Source organism: Protopterus annectens, chromosome 1.part2 (genome assembly GCF_019279795.1).
Source record: "Protopterus annectens isolate FY-2018-M chromosome 1.part2, PAN1.0, whole genome shotgun sequence".
NCBI classification, from domain to species: domain Eukaryota; kingdom Metazoa; phylum Chordata; order Ceratodontiformes; family Protopteridae; genus Protopterus; species Protopterus annectens.
This window is the reverse complement of record NC_056727.1, coordinates 191,630,456-191,645,537: the sequence shown is the minus strand read 5'-3', so window position 1 is coordinate 191,645,537 and position 15,082 is coordinate 191,630,456.

Below are 15,082 nucleotides of genomic sequence, written 5' to 3'. Positions count from 1 at the left end.
TCAGAATGGAATGACAAACTTGAGAAATAATACATTTAAATAGTAGTAACAATTAAACTAGTACACCAATAACATCAAGACATGTAACATGAATAAAAACAATATCCAATAAAATTACCCAAAAGAAATAAATTGGCAGCATCAATAAATTAGCCTGTCCTTCAATAAACATTGAATATTGAGACTGTTAAGCACAGGGACTTTGTCAGCTCTTAAAGTAATCTGCCATTTAAATTCCTTAATTTCTAGTGCAGTGTTAAAATTATCAATAAATAAGATAGGATCCACATAATCCAACACAAAAAATAAGAATTTCCTAAAGTTAGGACATTCCCATGCATGTTTAGCTAAAGCATTCAAATCATTTTCCTTTTTTAATAACACCGTGTTCATAAATCCTTTTTTATTAGGCTCTAACTGTTTTCTCCACATAATAAAATTTGCAGTTTGAGCAGGAAGCCAAATACACCTCTCCAGTGTTTTTACAATTAAATATTTTCTTTGTGTAAACAGTTTTACCTAAACTTGAAAAAAAATGCTACTTGCAGAATTAATAAATCTGCATTGCTTACAATTATAGCAAGCAAAAGTGCCATGAGGCCCCTGAACATAGGGTACTGAAGTACATTCACCAAAGCCAAGCAAAGATTTAATACTAGAAACCTTTTTATACATAGGTTCATAGGTTCATAGGTTCATACTAGGCTCCCATCCTTGAACAAGAGCCTGCACAGCTCTGTCTCCTCTCACATGGGATTGGATTCTCCTGTTCCACATAGTCAAGTCTCTGGGTGATAAATCTGTCCCTCTCACGCATCCTATTTATATCCTGTGTTGTTTTAAGTCTCTTGCTTGTGTGGCTGGTGGATGATTTGGATTTTTGAGGTGGAGCATGTCCAAATCCTTCATAATCAGGTCCTCCTAACCACTTTGGCAATGTGAGTGAAAGGTTACTGTCAATGTCACTCCCCAGAATCCTGATAACCTAACTTGAACTGTCAATGTTTGATTGTTGTTAATACTTTGGGTTACCTTGTTTTACCAAAGTTTTTACCTATACATTGACTATACATTTTGGTGCTTAGCTTAAGGCCATGGTTGTTGACCATTATATTTTTATGATAATTCTCTGAAGGATATCTGTGTCTGATTATTTTCTTCTAAGTTTGTTTCAGTCTGGGCGCCCAGTTTGCAGTCATCTCCAAACTTGTTCAGCTGCACTTGAGTTTGCCTGAACTAGCAAATGAAAAAGGGGGGCCAGGACCTGGACTGATATGGGACACCGCCAGAACGCTTGGATGAAGCACCAGCACACGCAACTGAACCCTGCCTGTCTGTTCTGTCGAGCCAGTTTGCAACCCGCCTTGTAACATATGGGTTTACATTTGCTGGAGTATTGTTTTTTTAAGGGGGTATTGGTGGGGTATTGTGTGCAAAAGCAAGCAAGGTCAAGGTAGGGCTGTCTGAACTGCCCTATGGCCTTGTGACTGACTGTTTCAAAAACCAAAGTCAAGTTCAGCATGATCTGCCCTTGCTTGACAAAGGCGAATTCCCGTAATCTGTCCAATGTCTCTATGTCTTTATTTATGAGTTCCATATGAACATCCTCTCCCTAGCTTTGCAGACCGGGCTTGTTGCTTTGAAAGGGGGTACATTAACCAGGGTCCAAGAAGCACCGCCTTTAGGAGTGGGGACACAGTTGCCCGTGCGCCACTCTTTGGGTTATGATCCTGTGGTAAGGCTAAGATTAAACAGCAGCCTGAACTGTCTGCCTATGTTGTATGTTTGCAATGTCTGTGGGTTCAGTGATTTCATTTTGGACTAATCTGAGCATATCTGGGAGTTTCCACCAGATTTTTCTAACATTAACAAAGAAGGCCTTATGATTGTCTTTTTGAGTCCTTGTCTTTTTTTTTCTCAAAAAAGATTTTGGATGAGTTTAAGTAGTGATCGTAGTTTTTACTAGTGATCAGATGTCTTCCCTTTTATTTTTTTTTTTCTATCTATCTTGTTTTTTTCTCTCTTGTTGTAAAGTTTGTTTATGGCTGGGGTCCACCAGATCGGGCGCTTGTCTTTGGTGGAAAGGGTCTTGATTTTATTTGTATATTTACATAAATCGTGGGTGGTCACCCACCACTCAAACAAGATATGAACTTCCTAAAGTAACTTTCCAATTATTGTTCATAATGTTTTTAATCTCAGAAGAATCCGCAACAAATGGGCACTGGAAATGCAGACTTCAAAATACCATTAGTAATAGTGCAGTTTTCTTTGGGTATGAACCCACTAACCATAATAGGAAGACATTTTTCATTCCTACTAGCCATAAACTCATTTCTAATTTTTATCAAGTTGTCTCAAGGATAGCCCCTATCTGAAAACATATTTAAAAGGCTGTCAGTTTCTTTGATAAATTCACTATCAGAACTAACAAGTCTACTCAGATGAATTATTTGCCCTCAATGTTATGTTTCATAAATTGTGGGTGCATGCTTTTATGTTGCAAATAATTATTTGAAAATGTCACTGTGGTAGATAGTGCTTGAAAACTTTTTACTGAAAATATCCATAGAAATACATAAATCCAACTCCACTAACATTGAACAAAAGCCCTTCACTTTTAAGGTTTATCTTATCAATAAATAGGGTTAAATCTTCCTTTGTGCCTGTTCAGATGAAAAATAAATGAACAATATATCTCCAATATAAGAAGACATTTAAAAAAAAACACCAATTTGGACAACACAAAATGTATATCTGCTTTGTGAGACTTTTGTATGACTTACGGAGTAGCTGTGACTGATATACAGTGTACCATTTTTACTGTGAAACTCTGTTATGTGCTGAGATATTCTAAGTTCACTGAGGCATATTTACACATTCCAGGCTTATCTGCAACTTTTGTACTGATATTGGCAGAATGCACCAGATTCTGTGAATTTTTCAGAATCCAACTCTGATTGTTTTGCATTTTAGTTAAAAGGTGTGTTACTATGCTAACTGTAAAAGTTATGCAATAAAAGCTAACTTTAAATTTCAAATATATGGACACTGGTTTAAAACATGGACAATAATTGGTCATTGCAGTTAGTGTACGCAATGTGAATCAATCTTTATTCATGGAGAAAAAAAAATCTACCATTAAAAAAAAAAAAAAAAAAAACATAAATCCTCATGACTGTGGGTACTAAAAATAAAAGCTACAGCCTCTATATTCTCTCCTACACATACAGCAAAATGAAACATGTCCAGCTCAACAAAAAACAGAAACATCAGAACCTTTACAAAGTCAGGCAAAGATGAACTAAACCAGAAATATTAGAAGATATTTAAAAAATAAAGTTGTTTTAACCTAATCATGAGCCTTCAGGAGTCTGCAAATATTCTAATGTAAACAGTAGGTTGCATGAGCACTCCTGTTGCATTTATAAATAAATAAATAAAATAAAAAGTGTTAGAAAGTGAGCATTGGCATGTACGCATCCTACATGAGGGCAGTACATTAAGAAGCTATCTGCAGCTATTCATGATGCTAAGAAGAAACAGAACAGAAATTCCAAAATACAATAGCAATATAAAAAGGGTAAGGCATTTTAATAGCAACAATCCATATCTGAGTGTTGGCAATGCTTTTTTACCCACTACTGTCTTTTTTTTTTTTGGTCACACAAGATATGCACTCATGACCAAATCATTCTGACTTGCTTCGAAAAAGTTATTTGCTTAGACAGAAAAAGGTTATGAAATCTATGGAAGTTCATGTACTTGGAAAGGGAAAAAGAAAAAAAATCAAGCATGTCCTGACTATTTAATATTTTAGTTAAATATGTGGTTATGCTCATCATTTACCAACATTTGCATATCTTATAAATATGTATGACAAGAATTACTGTAATAAAATATAAAAAAAAACCCTGTCTGCCTTCCTTAGATAATAATATACAAGAAAACAACTCCTGAGAGCAAAGTCTAATGGCCCCTCATTCTGAACAGCAAGATAGCTCAATGAGGCCAGCATAGCTTATATCAGCCTAAAAAGGAAAAACATAGTATAATGTATGAACCTAACTGGTTATAAACAGCTTTGTCATTGCTAATTGTCACATTGTTATATTGCTTGTAAAGGGGTGCGCTCTCTACCTTTATAAATACCTAAAGAGTGGGAGTGTTAGTTGACTGCACTCTCTGGAAGCACTCTCCCTGGATGATGCTGACATCTGTCTAGTCACAGAAACTTGGTTCAGGGCCACAGAGAGTACCCCTACCTTGCAACGCTACAATGCCTTCCAGACTTTCAGACCACAAAATGAACACGAGAGAACCAAAGGAGGAGGAGTATCTATCTTCATCAAAGATAAATATACCTCTAGACTGGTTAGACAGGAAAACTCCATGGAGTTATTCCGAGTTCAACTAAATGTGGGTAAGACCCCCTTCAAGTCATCGTTAGCTATAAGCCCCCTTCAATAAACCATGATACCCATGCTGCTTACTTAAACCTACTTGGGTCAATTAAATTATAACCAAACACACTAATCATGGGCAATTTTAATTATCCATCCATTGACTGGGAAACTTATACAAGTACCAACTGCTTGCACAAAGGTTCCTGGACTTTGTTAATATTAATGCCCCAGAACAAATAGTATACAAGGACACAAGGGGCTCAAATGTTCTCAACCTAATCCTCACTAACATGGGTGACCATTTCACCACTACAAGTATAGGATGCTCACTGGTTAAATCTGATCACAAATCAGTCACATTTGAAGTAGCTGTAACACCTGAACCCCTCTTAGGTGAAATCAGGCTAAAACTTTTCAGCAAAGCTAATTATACACTCCTAAGGGATGGCATAAATAATTTCCAAGCTCCTGTTCCTACAGCTGGCATTGACAGCTATACTAAAGTATTCATAAATGCCCTGTACAAACACATACAGCTGTATTGACACTGCTGTACCTGTTAGGATCAAAACAAGATCCTAAAGAAAAACAAGCCTCCCTGCTGGACATCTAGCATTAAAAAGTTATACAACAAGAGGAGGAAGTTGCTGTATAAGAATAAAAAAGAGAGTTTCAGCACTGGAAGAACACCCTCATCTGCTTGAACAAACAAATAAGACAACTTGTAAAATCCTCTAAGGACAACTTTGAAAAAAATTTAGCAACCATAGCTAAGGATAACCATAAGGCATTCTTCAGCTATATCTGTAACCTAAAACGTAGGACCCAGGCATGTGCTGATCTACCTGTGGATGGCATCACACACACACACACTAATCCTGTGAAAATAGCTAACATGTTAGCTGACAGGTTTGTTGAAAATTTCACCCCCCCCCACTAAACATTCCATTAAACATTCCTACTGCATCTCCCCCACCTTGCATCTCCAAAAAGCAAGTCATTAATGGTCTCATCAAGGCCAAAAACACAGCCTCTATGGGAATGGATGGCATCCCAGGTTGCATTTTAAATGGTCAAAAACATGAGTTAGCAACCCCATTAGGTCCTCTCTTCAAATATTACCTAAGTACTGGTTTTGTCCCAACAGAATGGAAAGTAACAACCATCGTCCCCCTTCATAAAGGGAGTACAGCAACAGACCCTGGGAACTACAGACTCATAAGTTTAACCAGCCTTATCTGTAAGACCATGGAATGAATCATCATGGACCTTATAAATAAGGATATAGATGATCTCCAAACCCTTAATCCGATACAGTTTGGTTTTGTCAAAGGCAGGTCATGCCTGATAAACCTGGTGGACTTCTTTGATAACATCACCAAAGCCATAGACAAAGGCAAATCTGTGCAGCTTTGATGGGTTTGTGGACAGACCAGAGTTTTTGGTCATTGGATTGTAATGATGACTAGGAAGATAGTTGTGTAGAATTTTCAGTGCTGGACAAACAGATGGGTTCTGTATTTTTTAAAGCCAAGGCCTTGAGGCCAATCCCACACACACACACATTTCATCACTCTCCTCTCTTATAAACCCCCCTTAAGTCTTCAGGTGGATTGCTAACTGGCTCATCAACAGATAACACTCAGTCAAAGTTGGAGACTTTACCTCAACCAGCAGAACTGTCACCAGTGGGGTGCCACAGGGGTAAGTGCTGGGCCCCATATTGTTTGGAATGTACTTCTCAGAAGTTCAGGCCAAAACAGAGGAGCTGCTGCTGATGATTGCAAATTAGGTGCAATCATTGAATCCCCAAACAATGTCAATATACTTCAGGAGGGACCTACACAAACCAATGACTGGTGCTAAAAACATGGACTCAAACTCAGTGCTAAAAATGCATTATCATCCCCTTCGGTAAAAATGATCTCCCTGTAGACTACCATATAAATAATAATACCCTAAGTAACAACTCAGTAGTAACTGACTTGGGAACACATGTTGACATTAGTCTAAACTTTAACCACCATGTGTCTACTGTGGTAAAGAAAGCATTCTACATTTGCCCACCTCATTAGAAAAGGCATTGTGCCTCAAGAGTGAAAGAGGTCATAACTCCCCTGTACTTGACCATCATCAGGCCAATAATTAAGTACAATGTTCCCTTTGGTGTGTACCTTACCAGGCACCTGCAGCAACTTGAGAGACCTCAGAGATTTCTAACCAAGTAAATTCAGGGGCTCCAGCACGTCATACATTGACAGACCAAAGTTACTGTCAGTGCATTCATTAATGTACAGACTTCTTAGAGGAGACTTGTGCCTGGCCTACAGAGCAATCTTGGATCCAAACCTAATGGAAATGCTGCACATTCACAAGTCAAATGGGACAATGATCATCCACTCCAGGGGCCTTAACCTGGCCTGTGACATAAATAGGAACTGCAGGAGAGACAGATATATCTCTCAGAAGCTGCTACTCCTCCGGAACAGGCTACCAATTCACATCAAACAGAGCCCCTCTATGACCCTTTTTAAGCATAGCCTAGATGACTGGATTAGAAATTGTAAATTCCTGATGGGGATTTCACCTATGACTCCTCTAGATATGGGCAGTTGTTGCTAACTAAGATTTCTAGTATTGGCAAGATCCTTCATATTGGGTTTCTCTAGTATTATATTAGGTATGCATGGCTAGGCTTATAAAGACCTTTGGGTTAATAGCCCAGTAACTACCTACAAACCTATGACAAGCTTTTTATAAGAGATCACAACTGCACACATTCCTGTACACAAATACACAGCAGGACACCTGCATATTTCCTCCCCAAATATACATACATGCTCGTGTTATCACACAGGTATATATAGATATATATATATATATATATATATATATATATATATATATATATATACGCACACATACACACACACACACACACACACACACACACACACACACACACACACACACACACACACACACAAACACATGCACACACGATTGTTGCCACCTTTGCATCATTTGATTATCTGACAATAGGCAATACTCCACACATAATTACAATACTTCCTTGCCAAAGAATAGCCACACCCATTTTAGCAAGTTATGTTTTTAAAAGCCATATACAGTGATGGTCTTAGATGAAATACTGCACTAGCCAAAGGATTCCATTAAACTCCCCACCTCACTGTCTACTGCCATCCTGACACATGCCCCAGTGGTCCTGTTTTCCTCCCATCTTTGCATCCTCATACTATCCAGAGTACTTTTGTTTTAGTTTGTTCTGTTTTCTCACATATTTGTCTTACTTGTCAGCTTTTTCTTGCATCTATTCAACACATCTTAACTGACAAATATTGTAGATAATAACTGTAGTAAAGAATTTAATTAAGTTGGAGGTCAAGGGTCTAGCAGCCCACAAAAACAATGGGATTCTAAATGCACTGAGGTGCATTTTAGAGCTTTTTTCTATAAACTTTAGTCCAAACATCTCCTGAATAAATAATCAAGACTAAAGAAAAAAATCTTTGTTTTCTCTCAAATAGGCTCATAGTTTAGTATTAAGCTAACTGCCCTTGTGAGCTTAGCCAATTATCCTTTGTGAGACTCAAACCCTGCACTTTGCGTTTGGAAGGCAAGCACCTTAGCCATTAAGACACCCTCCCAACCCTTTAAGAGAGAAGTTTTCTCCAAGGCTTAATGTTGAAGGCTGGTGACATAATGATTTACAAATAAAATGAGCAATTGTTCCCCATAAACTGAAAAGACAATGCTAAGCAGTGTACATACATCATGTCTTTAATAACTACATTCTTCCCTATGCCCCCTGCCCCCCCGCCAAGCTTATAGTCACACTGTGTTACATTGTAATGAAAATGAAATGATGAATGACTGTAGTCATATAGTTCATGTTGCTGCTGTCATACACAGAATGCCTCTTCAGACCCAACCCAAAAAGCCAGGAACCTTCTGTGCATCCCTTTGAAGTCAAAGTTCAATGAAAGTAAAAGAACAACTAGAATACAACATATTCCAAACTATTGCATTCAGATGTAAATTTGCAGTATATTTCCTTTTGCCTGCCACTACACCACTAGAATATAGCCACCTATATACATTTCTGATCTGAATTGCAAGGAAAGTGGAAAGAAAAACTCCCACAGTAATGCATTCTAACTTGTTGCTCCTAGACAGTGCATTGGTCGCAGAAAAGCTATATTGACAATGACCATGCTATCCCCAGTACACATAGAAGCTTTAGCGGTGTTCTTTTCACATCTCTGAAGTTTGACTGTGAGGAAAATTAAAGAAATAATGACCACAGAATCCCCAGTCCCAGACAAAATATAGTGATTTCTGTGCTTTTCCTGTGATCAGGGTCAGTTTTAGACTGAGTGGGGAGGAGGCTCAAGACCCTATGAAGCCACTTACACACCTAAGACAGAGAGGTGGGACTAGATGTTCTATGACTATTTTTCTCAAGTTTCTAGCTGAGTGTAGAGCAGCTAGTTTGCCTGCTGAGAAGCATTACCCCAAGAGTATTATTTTAGGTCAATATTAGACCTCTTCCCCAGCCAAACAAATCCAAACCCTGATTGCACTACCTTTCTAGATCACAGAAAGGAGGATCCACAGCCATTGATGTGCTCTTTCCTACTGTCCCTGTAGCCAGCCTAGTGGAAATGGGCATCCTGTGGCAATGTAGTAATTGTCTCATGTTTGCTGACAACCACCTTATTCTTAAGCAGACTGACATAGTATGCAAGAGATGTAACTACACTATGTCTAAGGAGGCAAAGCTCTCCCATACAGACACTGTTGTTACCAAACTAGTTGTCAGTAACACACACACACACACACACACACACACACACACACACACACACACACACACACACACACACACACACACACACACACACACACACACACGCACACACATGCACACACACACACTCACACACACACACACACACACACACACACACACACACACACACACACACACACACACACACACGCACACACACGTGCACACACACACACACACACACACACACACACACACACACACACACACACACACACACACACACACTACAACTACTACAGATCAGATATAAACTTGCATATGCTAAGGCTCTTAAATGTACTCTACCCAAAGGTAGGCGTCCCATATACTGCCCTCAGCAACCACTCAAACACTCTAAAAAGATAGCACCCTGCAGGATGCATACAATCATATCTCACAATGCCTCAGTCTCTAAGCCCATAAGACAGACTTGCTGTTTGGTAAATTTAACTCCGATTTCACCCCACCATCACTCCCAGGAACTATCACTAAAGAGCATATCCTCACTACACTCTCCAGAGCTAAAAATGCTATATCAGTGGGTCCTGATAATATCCCAGGAGGCCTACTAAGTAGCTTGAAATATGACTTGTCAGTCCCACTAGGCTCTGTCCCTAGGGATTTGAGGGCTACAAAGGTCATCCTTCTATACAAAGGTGGACAGTCAACAGAACCAAGTAACTACAGAGCCATACGTTTGACTAGTATTATATGTAAAGCTATGGAAAGAACTATTGTAGACCTGATAAATAAAGATATTGGAAATCTTCAAATTCATTCCAGTTCATTTTCATCGAGTGCAGGTCATGCCTACTAAACTTGGTGGACGTCTTCAAGAACGTTATTAAAGCCATGGACAATGTCATAATGGTACATACTGCCTACCTGGACCTGGCAAAGACATTTGACTTAACAGCTCACCAGGGTATTATAGACAGACTCACATATTTAGGCATAAATCCCTATGTCACCCAATGTTTACCCATATGGCTCACAGACAGGACACATGAAATTAGGATGAGGGAATCCACCTCCACCAAGAGGCCTGTTACTAATGGTGTCTCACGAGGCCTGGTACTGGGACCTCTCCTGTTTTGAATATACTTCTTTGAAGTCAAAGCAAATGTAGAGGACCTTTTACTGACCAAATTTGCTGATGACTGCAAGCTGGCTGCAATCACTGACTCCTCCAAACATGTAGATATCCTCCGGGACACAGTTGCAATACAAACAGCACTAGAATTTCCCCAATCAAATGATCAAAACCTTGTCTGTGACATAAACAAAACATGTTGGAGGGACAGGAATATCTCAGAGATTACCCCTTCTATGGAACAGACTCCCCATTTTTGTGAAACAGAGCTCTTCCCTAAGCCTGTTCAAATATAATTTGAACCAATGGATGGGAAATCACCAATTCCCCCCTGGCTTGTAGTCTGTTGCCCATATGAACAGGGGCAGTTTGTAGATCACCCAAGTCACAGGCATACACCAAGGTCATTCTAGCCCATGAGCAGTGATAAATGGGAAAATTGGGGCATAAATGGCTAGGCTTAAAAAGGCTCTAGTGCCATTAGTCTAGTAACCATCTATGATCCTATGATGCTATGTGATGCATTGTATGCTACCCATTAGATTTATGTATGCATCAACAAATGTTATTATTTAAACACAACACACACACACACATACACACACACACACACACACACACACACACACACACACACACACACACACACACACACACACATACATGCTGGTACTGCCCCAGGCAAGCCAGGTCTGTCACAAAATAGACACACACATATGCACGCAGACACACACACACAGACAGACACAGATGCACACACACACACACACACACACACACACACACACACACACACACACACACACACACACACACACACACACACACACACATGTTGGCACTGCCCCAGACAAGCCAGGTCTGTCACAAAATAGATACACATACACCCACACAGACACACACAGATGTGTATGCATATACACACACATGCACACACGTGCCCGCACACACACACACACACACACACACACACACACACACACACACACACACACACACCACACATGCCACACATGGAAACACACATAATATACATAGCATGGTTATCTGCAGGCAGACTTGAAAAAAACATTAGTTCATCTGTGTTATGCTTTTAGTGTGTTGGAGGAAACCAGAGCACCTGAATAAAATCCACCCAAGACATGTAGAATCCATACAGATGTAATACAGACAGCAATAGTTATGAACTCAGAGTGGGAGATAAGCACTGTGATATGGCTGCTCTGCTCACTGCATCTGCACTAATGATCTGTTCCTTCCTGCATATCATGCCCAGACCACGAAATTATTACATATTGCATGCAATTCTGATGTTTGACTGTGATGAAAAGCATTTTAGTTAGCTACTAGCAGGATGTTTTCACTGAAAATGTTTTTTAATAATCATCTTGAACCTATGGCACTCAATCAAACCCATTTATAAACTCTGCTGTTGTACAAACACATATACATAACAAGTCTTTCAAGCAGACATTGAAAACATGAACAAAGGACGTTAAAAAGTAGGAACATCCAGCAAATAATTCTGGATAGATAATTAGCATAAAAACAGAAAACCCAATAGGACACAGTTCTTCCTGCTTTTAGTAGCACTTTGGGATACTCTCCAAAAACATATTTTTAAAAACAGAGTAACAAAAATGATGGAAAAATGTAAGCATATCATTGAAGAGATTGTAAAATGTGTGGAGTTTTATGAACTGTATTACTAAATTCTAATTCTGCCACATAATGTCATTTATTTTTGCTTCTAAAAAGGGGACATATAAGATGTGTGTCCTCTTTCTTTAAATTATTTGTGCTACTAGCATGTTGGTCATGCAGTATGTTTTTCTGAGTAGTAGGAATGTAAAGGAATGAGTTTAATGCTTTTATTGCTCTTAACAGAGCCACCCTCTATAACCACTGCCTTGCTCCAAATAACCTGATTATATATAAATAATAAATGTTTGTAATGCTTTTCATTATACTCAACTAGGATCACTTGTTTGTGTGTTTCAATAAAGGATATTCCATTTTTAACTCAGCTGTGGACTACTGTCTATTTTATTATTCTGTAGTACGTATTTTAAAGTTTGCATTTTATTAGTGAACTAACTGCATAACATATTTCAAGGAGTGAACTTCACCCTTCCACATTGTGAAGTTTCTGCTTGGTTATTTTAAAAAATTGAGCATGATCGGGGGAATTCAGAAGATTGTGAGAAGGGGTAAATCAAGCCTGAAAATAGGGGAATAACTACAAAAGTAGGAACAACATATGCAGGGGTAAATAAAGCCTGAATATAGGGACAGAACTCCAAAAATAGGAACATTATGTACAGGGGTAAATCAAGCCTGAAAATAGGATAATAACTCCAAAAGTAGGAAGAACATATGCAGGGGTAAGTTAGGCCTGAAAATAGGGGAATAACTCCAAAAGTAGAACATCATGGGCAGGGGTAAATCAGGCCTGAAAATAGGGTAATAACTCCAAAAGTAGAACATCATGGGCAGGAGAAAATCAGGCCTGAAAATAGGGGAATAACTCCAAAAGTAGGAACATCAAGTGCAGGAGTAAATCAGGCCTGAAAACAGGGGCATAACTCCAAAAATAGTAAGATCGTGTGCAGTGGTATATAAAGCCTGAATATAGGGACAGAACTCCAAAAACAGGAACATTATGTGCAGGGGTAAATCAAGCCTGAACATAGGGTAAACATTAAACCCAGTTAATAATCCATGTTGAAGCAAGGCAGAAACAAGATGCAAAGAAAGTAATGTTATTGCCCAGCATTCCTGCACAGGGCTATAGGCATCCACAATATATCTTTCCTAATAATGTAAAGGGTCAAGCAATGAGGGTATTACATTTGTCGTATGAGAATCAGGATTATGAAAATGACTTGGAACATTTGATAAATGAATTAATGACTAGTGATTACACCCTGGCTGAGGTTAATATGCATATGATAAGGTTAATAATGAAAGGAATGGCAGTGCTAAACCATATTTTTCTGGTGATATGGTGCAAAGGGTGGATACACGAAGGGGAAATACTAATGTTCCAGTTGTATTGTCTTACACCAGTGATGATAATAAGGTGAGAGGCATTGTACAGAACAATTGGCATATTTTACTGGTTGATGGGAGGGCTGCAGGACTTGTGGGCTTGCACCCTAGGTTTGTTTATAAAAAATATGAGGCCATTGAAGCAAAGGCTTTGTTACCCAAAAAAATCATGATCCACCTGTTAGGAGCCCCATGGCCACTAAGAAATGTGAAGCATGTGCTTTCTATGGAATTATAGATGAATCACGTTTTTTCAAGCACCCAGGAACAGGTTCCCTATGGCAGTTGAGAGCTTCAGCTGACTGTAACACAAAGAATGTTATTTATGTAGCACACTGTAAAATCTGCTTCAAGTTCTATGTAGGGAAAACTAACTGTAGGTTAAGGGAGCAGATAAGGGATCATCTATATTGCACTAGAGAAGGCTTTGAATTCAGTGCTTTGGCTAAGCATACATTATTTGCAGGAGAAGAGCATGTTTTTTCTTTTCAAGTTTTACATGTTTTGAAAGAGAATGTCAGAATGGGTGATCTGACAAATAGAACTGAGAATATTGAACTGCAGTGGATTCTGAGGCTGGGGACTCATCGTGGGCTTGGACTGACTGATTCAGTCCCATTGAAACCTGTTTTGAAATCCAGGAAGCTGAAGTGATGGGGGCTATGCTTTAGAGCAATGCAATAAGATTTTACTTTAAGTTTTTATGCTTCTTGATGAGGGGGAGTGTTTTTAAAGTGGTTGTTAGTTGAAATTGGTTTATTGTGTTTTAGAATTGTGTATATAACTGGCTGTTGAATATGTAGGTTTGTCTGCTGAAGCAATGTTTATCACTGTGAAAGTGCTAAGATATTTTTAATAAATCGCTGTCCTATAGCAGTTTGGTGTGAATTGAAGTCTTCTGCAACTTGTTTCTACCTTATTTCAACACAGATTATTAACTGGGTTTGCTTTCTCTACTATTTTTTCGTGGAGTTCATCACTGGTTTGCGTTATTTTCCTGAAAATAGGGGATTAATTCCCAAAATAGTAACATCATGTGCAGGGGTAAATCAAGCCTGACATAAGGGCATTCCTCCAAAAACAGGAACATCATTTGCATGGGTAAATCAAGCCTGAAAATAGGGGCATAACTCCAAAAACAGGAACATTATATGCAGGGGTAAATCAGGCCTGAAAACAGGAAGATTCAACCTAAATGGGGACAACTGAGAGGTCTTCTTTTATTTCCTTTAGCAAGAGTTTACTTCACGTTTTCTCTAGCCATTGTAACAGTGCTTGTGATATCAAGTCTTTCATTGCACTTCAGCAATAGTTCACTTCAAGTTTTCTTATACTTTATGAAAATACATCTAGAAATATTATACTGTACAGGTGCAGAAATCATCTTAGAGTATGTGGCATGTACGTTATAGTCACATTGATTTACAAAAAAAAGGTTCATGTTGCATTCTACACTGACAGGATATATTGAATATAAACTAGATAAATCTCTACTTGAACTTGTTAAATTTCTCTCCTGTCTGCCTTTTTTCTCCTCAGTTTATCATAAAAGCACCTACAAGGAAAGAGAGAAGAAAAATAGTAATTACAAACCATTTTATTTCATAAGTTGTGCAAAGTAAACAGATACCAACTTTTAATAGTGGACTTTTGTGTCTTGCTATAACTTCCTAAAAT